This window comes from Argiope bruennichi, chromosome 5, assembly GCF_947563725.1.
Source record: "Argiope bruennichi chromosome 5, qqArgBrue1.1, whole genome shotgun sequence".
Taxonomy (NCBI): Eukaryota; Metazoa; Arthropoda; class Arachnida; order Araneae; family Araneidae; genus Argiope; species Argiope bruennichi.
The window spans coordinates 84,967,319-84,982,309 of record NC_079155.1 but is presented as its reverse complement, the minus strand read 5'-3'; positions in this window follow the sequence as shown (position 1 = coordinate 84,982,309).

Below are 14,991 nucleotides of genomic sequence, written 5' to 3'. Positions count from 1 at the left end.
TTAGGTAAAGGGAATTAATTATAAGAATTAAAGATAATGCTGTCTCATTATATATATCTTTCTAAGAAGATTAAAGCTTTCAGATATAAATGAAAGAATCAGAGAAATCACTGTGAACTAATAATATAAAGTATTCATAAAATTAAGCCAGTAATGTAACTTACTAATGTAATTAATGTTATACATTAATGTCTTAGTAATGAGCATTACTAATTACTTAGCAATGTAACTTACTAATGTAATTAAAACATTTATTGTCGATTTGAAAAATAGTGTCGAAAAATTCTACCTGGTAATTCTGATAAATCTCAAAGAACTCCTTAACCCTTTAAAGGGCCATTTTTTTCTAATCATATTATGTTAAAATATTTTTACGCTTCAAATTAGAATAAGAAAAGGGATTCATTTAGCTTATTAGATAAATTTAATTAGATTAATTAATTAATTTTGTTGATTAATAATTAAGTGACAAATCAAGACACATCATTTTGTCTGAGATAAAGAACTGAAGCATCTAAGTTTCTGACTTACTAAAAAAAATTGTCAGAATTTATGCCAAATTACAAAATTTCATACAAAGATTGATAAATTTGGTGGGAAGCATACTTCCCATGGCCCTAGAAAGGGTTAGATTCGAAAAAAAATCTTCTTTTGAAATTGCAACCCGCTGCCTGTGAGCACCATATTTCAAACAAGCAACATAATAATAGATAAATAAAAGTTTAATATACGATGTTTACACAAAAATTCTTTATTAGTTTTAGGCTGAATCAATCTGAGTTTTATCTTTACTTATGTTCATACAAGTGCAAGTGAATGATATTAAGAACTGGACAGATTTTTATCATTGTAAGTCTACATGGAATTTTGAACCAAATCTACAATTTAGTTGACTGCCAATCAAGATGTTTATTCGCGCATTAGTAAACACATTAGCACAAAAACACAACAAACTAGGTAAGTAAATTTTTGCACATGATTTTTTATACGGAAATTCTGTGAGAATATCTCATTTTGAACAAAATCGATCAGGTAGTCGACAGGATTGTTGTTGTTTTTACTTTCTCTTTTTAATATATAAAGAAAAAATATTGTAATCGTCAAATATATTGGGATTTTTAAAAATCTTCACCTTTCAGATTTTTCCGAGGAAAAACATATTTTTGGAACTTTATACTTTTTTCGATGAGAACGATCATTCTGTAACACTTTGAGCTAAGTGTATGAAATTTGGTATATGATATTCGCCTTAAATTTAAAGATTCCTGTCAAATTTTACATAAAATCCATTCAAAGAAAGTATATCTGTCTTACTGTTCAAATATAATTTAAAACGATAACTGCAAGATGGCTAAAATTTGGGCATAGATTTAAAGATACGGACGTTTGGAACCAAATCCGTCAGCTCTGGAACTTTCCGTTCTGTACTTTCGCATGCTTATAAAAAAATCTCAAAAATTTGAATGATTCAAATATGTGAAATTTAGTATAATTATCTTTTTATGTACAACTTTGGTTCCAATCGGTTGGGAAAGAAAGAGGTCCAAAATACACACTCTAAGGTCTGGTGCTTGTGAATTAACCGCAGTCCAATGATTTATCATCAAAGATCGGAAACTTTTTGGTAATTATTGATCGCTAATGGTATGCGGTTAATGATGCATAAATCCATTTATTTATTTATTATTTATTATCTTCGAAAGCATTCGGAAGCCTCTTTTACGCCATTTTGGATTTGCAATGGCAGCTCAGCCTCCAAACACTTCCAATATCTTTTTTCCACAATTAATGCAATAAATCTTTTTGTAATACTATTGTACTTTATGTCGTTCCAGTATGATGTCATGCACTTTTTACAGTTTTCATCCTTTCAATATGGTTTTCAATGCCATGCTTCATTGCACTTTTTACTTCCCTTGTTGTTTACTCACAGCCCTCTAAATTTGTTGGTCCATTACCAGAAAACTGAGTGCATACTCAATGTACACAAAATAGAATTAAAAATACTTTTGCTTGTTTGGAAGCATCTAATGCTAAAACTAATGAATAGAGCGAAACCAAACCACACAGAACACATCATTCAGAAATTTTGCAAGTAGTCCAGGAACCCTAAGAACCGCGATAGTCTGGTGGTAAGGTCTCGTCTTTGGAACCGGAGGGTTTCAGGTTCGAGACCCACTTCCACTAAAGAACTGTCGTGTAAGCGGGTCTGGTGCACGTTAAATCCTTCTGGGCCAAACCTACTCCTGCTGGTGTGGTGAGGAAATATGGAGGAGGTGCCAGCTCAGGTGTCGTCATCTGACCGCGGTTCAAAATTACGAGGTCCGTCCCAAAATAGCCCTGGTGTTGCTTTAAAAAACATGACGTTAATATAACTAAACTAAACCAGGAATCCTAATATTAATGGAAAAAAAAAGATTATATTTTCCCCTTTTCTTACTGCATATCATTCTCTATATACAATTCAAATAATTGAAGCATCATTTAAGTTTTTGCGTAATCCATATTTAATACATTCATTCTAATTATTGACTTTATTTTGTTCCAAAAGTTCCAACATCTTACCAGGCATTTTTTTTTTTTTTTTTTTTTGGCAAATTTCGTATCTCTTTAATTTCCGGAATCTTAAATGAATTTTAATTTCACACATTTTTATTTAACTGCAGATGTCTTTAAAAAGGGAAAAGCTGCTTCATAACCTCTCTATATTACAACCAAGATTTATTATTCTGTTATTATTTATCCAAATTCATTTTTATTAAAATAAATATAACATTTTCAATTGATGTATTTTTAAGAATTAATATAATCATTTAATTAATAGAGACTATTATAATTCGCTTTGCATATCATCATCTAATTTTTATCTGGTTTAAATTAGTAACATATTTTGTAATATTTCATTTAATTGAAACGGCGGAAGCTATATAATATCATTATTAAACATTCTTTCCAAAGACGGTTATCATTCTTAAAATTAATGGCAAGATTTCTAAAATGGGAAACCGAGCAGTAAGTTAATGATTGGAGTTAAACATTCAAGGAAATGACAATTAGTTAATTAATTGAGCTGAAATTGTTCCCTTTATTGATTTGCCGACTGAGATTTTAAATCATTTTAACTAGTATCATTAAACGATTATGACAAGTTGATTGAAATATGATATTTTACTTTGTTATTTGCTTTTAATTCGCTAAAGTATTAAATCTCTGCAAGTATTAACTATTAAGAAATGCAATGGTGAAATGAGGAAAAAGAATTTTTTAAAATGAGAAGAAAGGTCCATCATCAGTCGTATCTACATTATTCAATTTCGTTAAATCTGACATAGAGCATAGTATGGCTTGAAAGTTTGGCTATGGATTCATGTGTCGTCTTCTGAACAAGGTTCAAACTTGTAAGATCTGTTTGAAATCGCTTCAAAACTGGATATTAATCAACTTAACCACTACATATCATTCATTATTACTTAAAAAATATATTTATGACTTCAAAACATTTTTTTATTGCAATGAGCTGCTCGACCCTAATATAATCTAATATATGAACAGACTTCAAAAGTACATATTTGGATATAACGTGAGGTCGTGGTGGCCTGGTCGTAAGGTCTCGGCTTGTGAGCCATAGGGTTTTAGGTTCGAGACCCGATTCCACAGAAGAACCGTCGAGTGAGGGGGTCTGTTGCACGTTAAATCCGTCATGCCAAATGCCCTCCCGCTGGTGTGGTGTGGAGGGGGGGTGCCAGCTCAGGTGTCGTCCTGGTCATCTGACAGCGGTTCAAAATGACGAGGTCCGTCCCAAAATAGCCCTAGTGTTGCTTTACAAAGGTATGTTAATATAACTAAACTAAACTTGGATATAACCTGTACTTTATCTCTTGTCAAATGAAATTTCCGTCTCTCAAACTGCATTTAGTTAAACGAACTTGATTTGTAAGTTTTGAAACGATTATATACCTTATTAAATATTCTTTCCTAGGAATATCATTGCTTCTGCAAATGAACGGTAATGTTTGCGGGATCAAAAACAGAAGTGAGAGTGGTAAATTAATGATCTAATAGATTTCGTCCTCAAGACCGTATCTAAACGACTATTGATTAATTAACTGAGTCAAAGTTGTTTGCCTCTCTGACTTCTAAGTTGAGAACTTCATTAATTAATGCGGACAGAGAAACAGTGGTTTAGAAGCTTAAGAATACAAGTGTGTACGAGCATGAATTTATCATGGGGTCTTAAATGAAATTAGCAATATTATATTAAGAATGTTAAGTATTAGAGTGATTGGTACATACCTTCATTATTATTTTCTGTGGGTAGTATAGTTAGCTGTCTAACTACGCTTATTAGTTAAATTTCTAATCACGGATTATTATATTAGGGTGTAATCCGTATTAAGGTTGAGGAATAAGGGATTTTGTAAATACAATATTTAACATATTTTTAGTCTATCATTTCTATGCTTTAAAATCTATATTATTCTATATTCTCTATTATTCTAATCTATATTATTCTATATTCTCTATTATTCTAATCTATATTATTCTATATTCTCTATTATTCTAATCTATATTATTCTATATTCTCTATTATTCTAATCTATATTATTCTATATTCTCTATTATTCTATATTGTCTATTATTCTAATCTATATTATTCTAATCTATATTATTATTCTATAAAATCTATTAAAATGCTATTATATTATCAACCGCTTATGTCGACTATTTATTTTTTAGATTCCTATAGGAAAACTACTTATTGCCACAGTTCTCATGACAAGACTTGATTGAAATTTCTACAGTTCTTCGCGGATCATGATTCCTAGAATCTGAAACTGCCCTTCGTCCAAAAGGTTCATATATATATATATATATATATATATATATATATATATATATATATATATATATATATATATATATATATATATATATATAAAGTTTTTCCCTGTGCTGTTTTGTGAAGATTTAACTAGAGTAATTTTGTTTGGGATTTTAACCGGCTTGAAATAGTTTGTAAGAAATGTAAAAGCCCCGGAGGAGTTCGTAAATGGGCCATCTAGCTCAGAGGCAGTGAAAATGGTAGTGTGTGTAGGGGGGGGGCTGAAATTTTCATTTCGTTATAACTTCTTTAATACTGAAGATAGAAAAATAAATGCAATTAGCCAAATTAGCTCCTCATTAAGAGAAACACCATTTGTATTTATCATTTATTGATAACTGCAATATTTTAGAAATTTGGGGAATAAGGGTAATTTTCAAGCGCTAATTTTGGGCTAACATTAGTGAACGCCATGCAAGGTAGTTACAAATGCGTGGCGTGGCGTTCACTATCCTTATCCAAAAAATTCGTGGCTTTGTCCAAGGACAACAATTTTATGAAGGGGAGAGGGGTGGTGGAATTAATTGGAAGGTATGCGAGCCATTCTCGTGGGTTTTTTTAACTAGGGATTGAATGAAATTTAAAAATAGTAACTTAAATGAAAAGGAATCTATCTTTTCCTTCCAGAGAAGAGAGAATTTTTTTAACATTAAATCTCTTGTATTATTTGATATTTAATGATCCTTACAACAAAATATTTTTTAGTATCTAATTATATTAATCATTAAAGGAATGTTATTTTAAAAGTATTACACCTGTTCGTTTAGTAATAGGAATCTTCCTGGTGAAATTCTTAAGTCACGTTACATCATAATCCTATTTAAAATTTAAATATTCGGGTATCCTATTTTCAGATTTTTTTTTATTTTCCTTCTTAGTACAGTAATTTAATTCTTTCTTTATTGTATAAACTGTTCAGAAAGTAAACGGAAGCTTTAATCATCTAATTTTAACTATAGAAGAAAATTGTGGGAAAATCTATTTGTGGAAAAATGAAATTATCAAAATGTCATATCAAGAATAAAATTTATTGTTTAAAATTATAAAAAAGAAATAATTTTAAAAAGATGACAAATATCAGGAAAAGTTTCAAAACATCTAAATTGATATCAATAAAAATACCATTTTTTTAAAGTAGCTGAAAAATTACTTTTGTATTGTAACATATCAAATTCTATATCTACCTAATCTCTTAAATATATATAAAATGACCCAACCTATAGAAACCAACAAATAGGCACATAATTTTCTTTATTGTAAATAGAAATAGAGTTACAAATGCTTAATTTGCTATCCATAATGTATTCCTAAAATATTTTATTATCGACTTAGTTTAAGCCACAGAACTGAAAAGAATTTTATTGAAAAACGTATCCACGTGTAACTCCAAATCGGATGGTATTTTTTAAACTCCATAATTAGTGGGAACATCAGATTCATGTAAATCAAGGTCTAATTTTGCCCCGTTAAAAAAATCACGTAATTGCGATTGAAGTAAAATTTTTGAGTTAATAAAATTTGTTTTAGCTTTTTTTTTCTGATTACTTATTTACACACAGAAACGTTTTATCGAAAATTCCAGACGTGTTTATACTAGCAAAAATTCTCCTGTCGATAAAATTTGTTATAGGGATTCCAATTACAATTTCATGAATAGAAAAGCTTAGTTCAGAAAAATATATGCAAGGAAATATTTTTGAATCAGTAAAATTTTATATAGCTAGCTTCTGGTCACAATTTTATGCATGGAAAGATATCACATCATATAAAAGAGAGTAAAAATTTTTGAGTCACCAAAATTATTTATGGCCGTCTTATGGTGAAACTTTTTTTCCATACAAAATTCGTAGGACGTTGATGAGAGAAAATATTCTTAAACCATCAAAATTTGTTATGTCTGACTTCTGCAGTTGCAGATTTCCGACAGAGTACAAGCCAACAGATAAAAGACAAGCAAAGCAATTTAAAAACTTTAAATTCCCATATGCCAAGTAAAAATAAATTGTAAAAAAAATCAAAGAAAATCTCACCAAATGTTTCAATCTTTGTATGAAATTATGTAGGTTGGCATAAGTTCTGACAAATTTTTTTAGTAAGTTAAAAACTTAGGTGCCTCAGTTCCTTATGTCAGACAAAATGATGTGATTTGATTTGTTACTTAATTATTAATTAACCAAATTAGTTAATGAATCAAATTAAATTTATCTAATAAGCTAAATTAATCCCTTTTCTTATTCTAATCTCAAGCCTAAAAATATTTTAACATAATATGACTAGAAAAAAATGGCGCTTTAAAGGGTTAACAGAGTATAATTGAACAGTTTACTATATGTTTTATTGTTTACTTATTTATTAGAATTAAATTATTAGTTATGAAACATCGAATCAATAAATTCAATAATATTATCTACGAATTTGGATGTTGGACAGTCTATAATCATAATAGATAAAGACAGATATATTCTTTATAAAGCTAATATATACTAGATTAACTTAAAATAAATAATTAACTTGTTAAAAATGTGCAAGAAAAATCAAGCCCATCTTAATAAAAGAGGAGTCTTATAAAGTGCACTGCCTAGGGCGGCAAAATACTTTAATCCGCTGCTGATCCTCTGGTAAAATTTTTAACATTTTGCACTTGGTAAAGTCATTCGCAAAATTATTCATCTAATACAAGACCTTGTTTATTGGTCCCAAAAATAAATATATATAATTTTTTCAAGTTGAATTTCTCCGAAAAGTTAATTTACATCTTTTTACCATTATGTAGGTATTTTCAACAATGAAAATTGAAAAATAAATAAAACATCAAAATGATGCACCGTCTTGAATGGTGACCATGAGTCACCTCTCGAGTGCAGAGGGTTAAAATTAATACGAACCAATAGAATTATTTGATCATAATTCAAGAATGAACCTATTATATTCAAAAAATGAATTAATAACATTTTTTTTTATCACCGCGACCATCTAAACGCAAGCACTATAACAAATAGAACTCCTAATAAATTCGAAAATTAAATCTTTCAACGATATTTTTAACCAGAATAAATAACATCTGCCATTCTCAAAATGTCTTTTAAACTTTTCCGCGCTTTTAAGATTGGTATTTCTGAGCCAAAACCCACTAACACTAAGATATCTCACACTAGCACATTCAAATATAGAACACAGTAAAAATAAACCCCATACTTTCTTTTAAATGAATGTCACCCATTTCCCCAGATAATAAATGCCATAAGTTCTAAAGCAGTTACATAAAGATAAATTCACCAGACGATAAGAGGTCTCAACATTCTGTATGTTTATCTGTCCTCTTCTGACCCTCTCTGACCCAGTGGGAAAAAATCAGAGTTGAAAACCGTTCCGCGGCTTTTAACCTTGCCGACGAATAAACAAACAGGGGGAATGACGAAGCATATACTGGAATACGGATGGACCAACAACTGAAGATGAATACGTTTCCTGTGATCCAACACCATCATGAAGGAAATGAACCAGACTGATAACATACTGAGAAAATAAACTGAAATAAGGACATTAAAATTACACAATGATCGTTATGAGTGTAGGATAGAGTTCGCTCTTTGTCAGTTCTTTAAATTCTCAAGTCCGTCCCAAGCCAAAATTGTTCTAATTTTCTCCGGAAAAATATTTGTGATCTGATAATTGTTTGAACTAGAAAGAATGGTCTCTCCGAAACATTCCCTAACGCTGTCTCTTCTACTGTCATCCTCGTTAAAAATTATGGATCTAGACAAAGTTCTGAAAGTGCTTAGATTTCTATTTTCACTCATAAAAGTAGTAAGAAAAGCATTGCATGTACTTTAAATACATGACATAGATGAATAATAATTATGGAAAATAAATCTTGCAGTAAAGCTAACGCTTTAATGTAACTAGATTGCGATTTATGGCGATTCATCGCTACTATGTGGTTAATACACAAGTACAAGAAAAACGAATGTATTTTGAATGTTTTATCACCAACCTGTTGAAAAGGAAAATTTGCATAACAGCAATTATAGTACAGGATCATGTACAAAAATTCATTTATTGACAAATCGAATTTACATGCATGCAAAAATATAGACTATTATATAGTAAATCCTTTGACGAATCTGGTTCTCACTTTGATATGGATCTATTTAGAGATATTAAACTTAGCATTTTTATTTATATATACGTTTTGCAGTCATTGTGCTCAATTTTACTGGACAAAGAGATTCCTCTGAATTGATTACATTCAAAATTTGATAAAAGTCGACAAATCTGGTGGAAATGTACAATTTCTAGTTGAAAACGATTTTTAGCTATCATTTTGGGCCGCGGTGGCCTGGTGGTAAGGTCTCGGCTTCGGAACCGGAGGGTTTTCTGGTTCGAGACCCGATTCCACCAAACAACCGTCATGTAAGGGGGTCTGTTGCACGTTAAATCCGTCCTGACCAAACGTCCTCCCGCTGGTGTGTTGTGGTGTGGAGAGGGGGGCTTAGGTGTCGTCCTCGTCATCTGACCGCGGTTCAAAATGACGAGGTCCGTCCCAAAATAGCCCTAGTGTTGCTTCAAACGGGACGTTAATATAACTAAACCAAACCAAACTAGCTATCATTTTCTCGGATTGACAGATGTAATTTCAATAATATGTCTTTCGAATTCGTGGAGACTTAAAACTTGAAATGAATAATAATAATAATGGGAGAACAATCTTAAGCTTAAAGGTAATGATTTAATGAAACTTGCTTGCGATCTTTGGCGGTGGTTAATACATAAGTACAAGAAAAACGAATTTATTTTGAATGTTTTATTTCCAACCTACAGAAAAAGGGAAATTGACCTAACAGCAATTATACCAAAAGATAATATACAAAAATTCATTTTTTGAGAAATCATGTTTACTTGCATGCAAAAATACAGACCATTGTACAGTCAACCCTTTGAAGAATCTGATTTCAACTTTGTTACGGATCTAAATTATAGATGTTAAATTTATTTATCAAATTTTATCTATATATTTTTTGATGTTATTATGCTCGCTTTTGCTAGATAACACACTTCCTCTGAATGGACAACTTTCACAATTTGATAAAAATCTACAAATCTGATGAAAATAATGCAATCGAAATTTCAGCTTTTTAGTTCAAAGCGATTTTTAGCCATGGTTTTCTCAGGCAGATAAGCGTAATTTCGACAATATGCTTTTCAAATTCGGGAAGATTCAAAACGTAGAGTGAATAATAATAATAATGGAAAAACAATTTTAAGCATGAAACTAACATTTTAATGACACTAGCTTGCGTTATTATATCTAGCTTATTGAAAAGCGAGGATTATAATGCGGACTGTCTAAAGACGCAAGATACCTCCTCCTTTGAGAAAATGAGAGGGGGGGGGGCAGCTCAGCTGTCGTCCTCGTCATCTGACCACTGTTCAAAATTACGACGTCCGTCCCAAAATAGCCCTAGTGTTGCTTTACAACGGGACGTTAATATAACTAAACTGAACTAGAGAAATCCTGTTTTGAGAGAAGGAATGACAAATTTCATCAAATTCGAACAAAAAGATATAGATTTGTATAAAAGAACTGAAATGAAAACTTTGTATTTGATAGATAGATTTATAGATGAAAAAGAACCTTATTTGAGAAAAAAAATTAATGTAAATTTTGAATTGTTTTCGAATATTATTTTCCATATTGAAAAGTTTATCTTTCTGTCTATAAAAAGATTTAATATGCATCTAAACTTATGAAATCTAGTTTTACTATATATGCCAGTCGGCTTAAAGACTACATTTTTAAAAATTACTTCTAGTCTTCAAGAGATCCTTAAAAGAAAAACGTATATCTCAACTTGTACTCTTTTATTTTTATTCTTAAAAGGAACAATGCAAGAATATGACAAGAAAACATGGGTTCTTCAAAGCAGCATTTATTGTATATTATGTATTTCGTTTTCAGACATTCTAAGAATACACAGAGAAGCCAGAAAAATATATATGCTATGTTGGCAAATACAGCTTTGCTTGAGTCAGAGCAAATATTTTATAATAAATACCTGTCTATGCATAGAATTGTAGCCATATTTACGAAAGAAATGCGAGTTTTTTTTTTTTTTTTAAATAAAAGCAGAACATATATTTTATGCATGAAATCATATAATGTAAATCATTTTTAAATCACGTTTCAACACAGAGCACTTTCAGTTTTATAGGTATATTTTCATGGCTGTCAAAAATATGTGTTTTGTAGATATAGAATTTTAAGAAAAGAATGGGAATTTTCAAGTTAATATATTGAGTAGTCTTATGAACAATAAAAAATATTGTTAGCTTAATCAATGAATCTTGAATAATATGATTAGCAAAACAAGTATTGAAAATCTAGAGCATTTAACATTTTTCTTAACGGTATTTTTTTACAATATCTCCAAATCAATAAGTTCACTTGAAAACAGAATTTTATTAGCTCTAACGGAATCTAATAAACGGCATCTAATAAATAATAACTGGATGGATAAATAGATTGATGGCAGTCCCGAAAATAAAAGGTGCCAAGTAAAGTGAAAGAAAGTGATGGGTAATGTCTAAAATCCTCACAATACAAGCATGTGAAGCACCGTAAATTGTTGCATGGCCTCCAAATTTTCCGTGTCTTAATCTTTAGAACTTCTTTCTTTAGTTCTACTTAAATCATTTGTTTGTGATTCTCCTAGAGAAACATGTACATGATGTATTTCTTATTGAGGGATTTTGTTTCTTCTTAACGAGACAGAAAGTATTCGCTTTTATTCGATACCTTTATTATTATTATTATTATTATTATTATTTCTCCAGTTTCTTAACTGAGAATTAGAGAATTGTTTTATTTTTGTTATAATTTATTTCTATGAAATCTCTCTTTCTTTGGAAGAAAATATAGCTAAGGTAGAACTTCTCAAACTAAAAGCTTTGATCCCACAAAATGTCATCTAACAAAGCATTGATACTGCTAAAATTATTAAAATATTTTTTCTTTTAAATTTTCAGTTTTTGTATGCAAAAAAAAAAAATTGGTTTCCATTTATTTTAATAATTAAATTCATTTCATTCATTTTCTTTTTAAATATTATTAATTAATGATTCATTTTCTTTTTTGAACTTTGGAAGTCTTGACAAAATATTTCTGATAAAAATGGGAACACAAAATCTCCACCCGAAGACGGGTCATGTATGGAAAAGACTTTTTATAGCCTAATTGTAAAATATTAACATAATTTATTCAGTATAACATATTTCTTTTAAGCTAGGCACACGAAATTATTTTTGAATGCATCTCTTAATTTCAAAACTTATGACAATGATGAAGAAATTTCTGAAGTGGTTTAGGCAGATATCTACACCACAAGAACAGGTGCACATTTTCGCCCCTGGAAGATTTATCGTGTACAAAGTTTTTTTTTATACAGCTGATCTTCTGTGAAATGTGTCTCTATTCACTACATTCCAAGTCTAAAACCGAGACTGGGCCCAGGCCTGGTGGTAAGGTCTCGGCTCGTGAGCCGTAGCGTTTCAGGTTCGAGACCCGATTCCACCGAAGAACCGTTGTGTAAGGGGGTCTGTTGCACGTTAAATCCGTCAAGGCCAAACAACCTCCCGCTGGTGTGGCGTGGTGAAGAGAGGGGGATGCCTGCTCAGGTGTCGTCCTCATCATCCGACCGCGGTTCAAAATGACGAGGTCCGTCCCAAAATAGCCCTAGTGTTGCTTAAAACGAGACATTAATATAGCTAACTAACTAACTTACTAACTGAAACCGGGACTGAGTTTCGACTAGGGGACAGAAATTTATAATTATGTTAGTACCTAGTCTGGATCAACAGATTGTTAACGTATATCTAATTGCGTATTTACATACTCATCGGAATAGCCTTTTACTTTCCCGTATATGTAGTATATGTAGTAAAAGTATAGTAATCGTCAAAAAAAAAAAAAAAAAAAAAAAAAAAACTCCTTCCATTAGATCTCCTTGAGTTCGAAATCTGTCTGTCTGTTTATGGCAGAGATAACTCATAAACGCTTTGAAATAGACGGATAAAATTTGGTATACTGCCTTTATACCAATTGAGTATTTTGCGAATTGAATTGATCGAGGATAGAACCTGGGACCTTGTGGTTCCCAGTCCAGTAACATAACCAGGATACAAAAGCAATTGCTATTGCAGCATATTTGTTAACTGGCTTATAAGCTATTCACCACAAATATATTTTTATCAAATTTTGAACAAAATCCGCTCAGAGAAAGTTTGTTTGTCCGGTTATTCGAATACAATTTAACATGAAGAGAACGAAATGGATAAAATTCAGTACACGTATGTAACATCTATAGAATAATAACCTACTAAGTTTTGAGTCAATCGTTTAAGGGCGTGACCGTGTGTTAGTATTTTCAAAATCATGTGAATGCCATCAATTGAAAACCCACTGACAAATATGTTAGGTATGGTATAAGATTTTGTGACTATAATAGTAATTCTGTGTCAAATTTTTGTTGCAGTCGAGTGGGAAAAAGGCTTCTAAAACACAAATTAGATTTTTTAATATTTTGAACCGCATGTCAGGGATTAATCGCCAAATAATTGGCTCATCATTACACAAGATATTCAGTAAAAACGCTAAATCCATGCCAAAGGTTAATATTTCGTTACTATTGTACGCCAAAATAATGCAATGTGTTCTCTGGCGGAATACCTTTATTAAAGAATATGCGAGAAAGTTTTCGGGAGATAACTCCTCTGGATGAAGCAGTGATTATGCTAAATCTTAAAAGGGATATTTTATTTTTCAATTTAGAGATAAGAAGGTTTTTGAGTTTTAAATTTTAATACAATTCTTAAATTTGAATTAAGATTTCTGTTTCAAGTAGAATTATAATGGCATTTTTCCTTTCTATTATTTAAAAGCCATACCCATTATATTGTATTAAAGAAAAAATCGTTTTATAGATAAAGACAGGAATTAAAATCAATTCTCTATTTTATAGAGTTTCACCACAAAATAAAATATACGATCTAACAACAAAAAGCAGCACAAACTATAATTTATACCTCTCCATCACAAACAGATAATGTTTTTGACTCTTCAATAATGCTTGCTAGATATCTATTTATCTGAAACTGTATTTTATTTCCAACAGCTCCATTCTTCCATTTTTTTTTTCAATTTTTTTAATAATGTTTTTTTATTGTTGGCACGGGATAAACCAGTGAGGCGATTGGAACTGAGAAGAAAAACGCATCGCTCCAATAATTTGACCACAAGCTAAAATATTTGCTCCCGCTAAATTTAGTGTTCGAAATCGTCGAAGAATGGGAAATAAATTCGATCTTTTTTTATTTTTTATTTTTCTTATACTATTATTTTTCTACCTCTCCTCTTTCACCCCCGCTTTATTTATTTGTTTTTTCTTTATATAAATTTGAAGTTTTGTTGGGGCTCGGACAGTATGTGGACAATCCCCCTTTTTTTCTAAAGAAAATAAGAGAAGGGGGGAAAGGGGGTGTGCGCAGAGAAATAAAAAGCAACGAAGGAAAAGAAACAGCTGGTTGCCATTTGGGGAAGAGGGGAAAAAAATGTTGCAACAAAACGCGGCGAACAACAAAACAGAAAGGCAGAAGAAGTAAAAAAAAAAAAAAATGGAGAGGGGGTGTAGCCAAGACCCTGGCAAAGTTCCATGTGTAGGCATTGGGTCTTGGATGTGGAATAAGTTAGGTTAAGGGGGTGGGATTGACGACCGTGAAGCAATAAACGAAATAGCGAGAGCAACTTGTCATTGTTTTATCGGTTACTGCCACAACTGCAGATACGTTCTAACATGTTTATTAAGATGAAGTGAAGTGCCGAAAATGTTATTTCCAACTAAAATGCTAACGCTCAACGTTCCGCCTTGTTATCGCTAAATTGATTTAAACGAAACTAATGGATGTAAACTCTGGAGCGTTTATATGAAATGGTCTACATTATGAAGATGGAGCATCGTGCGGTTGTTCCGCAGGTGATTTTGCTTCGGTTTGCTTATGGAAATATTAAAATTTTAAAACGCATCTCTCTCTCTCTATCTATCTATCTATCTTTC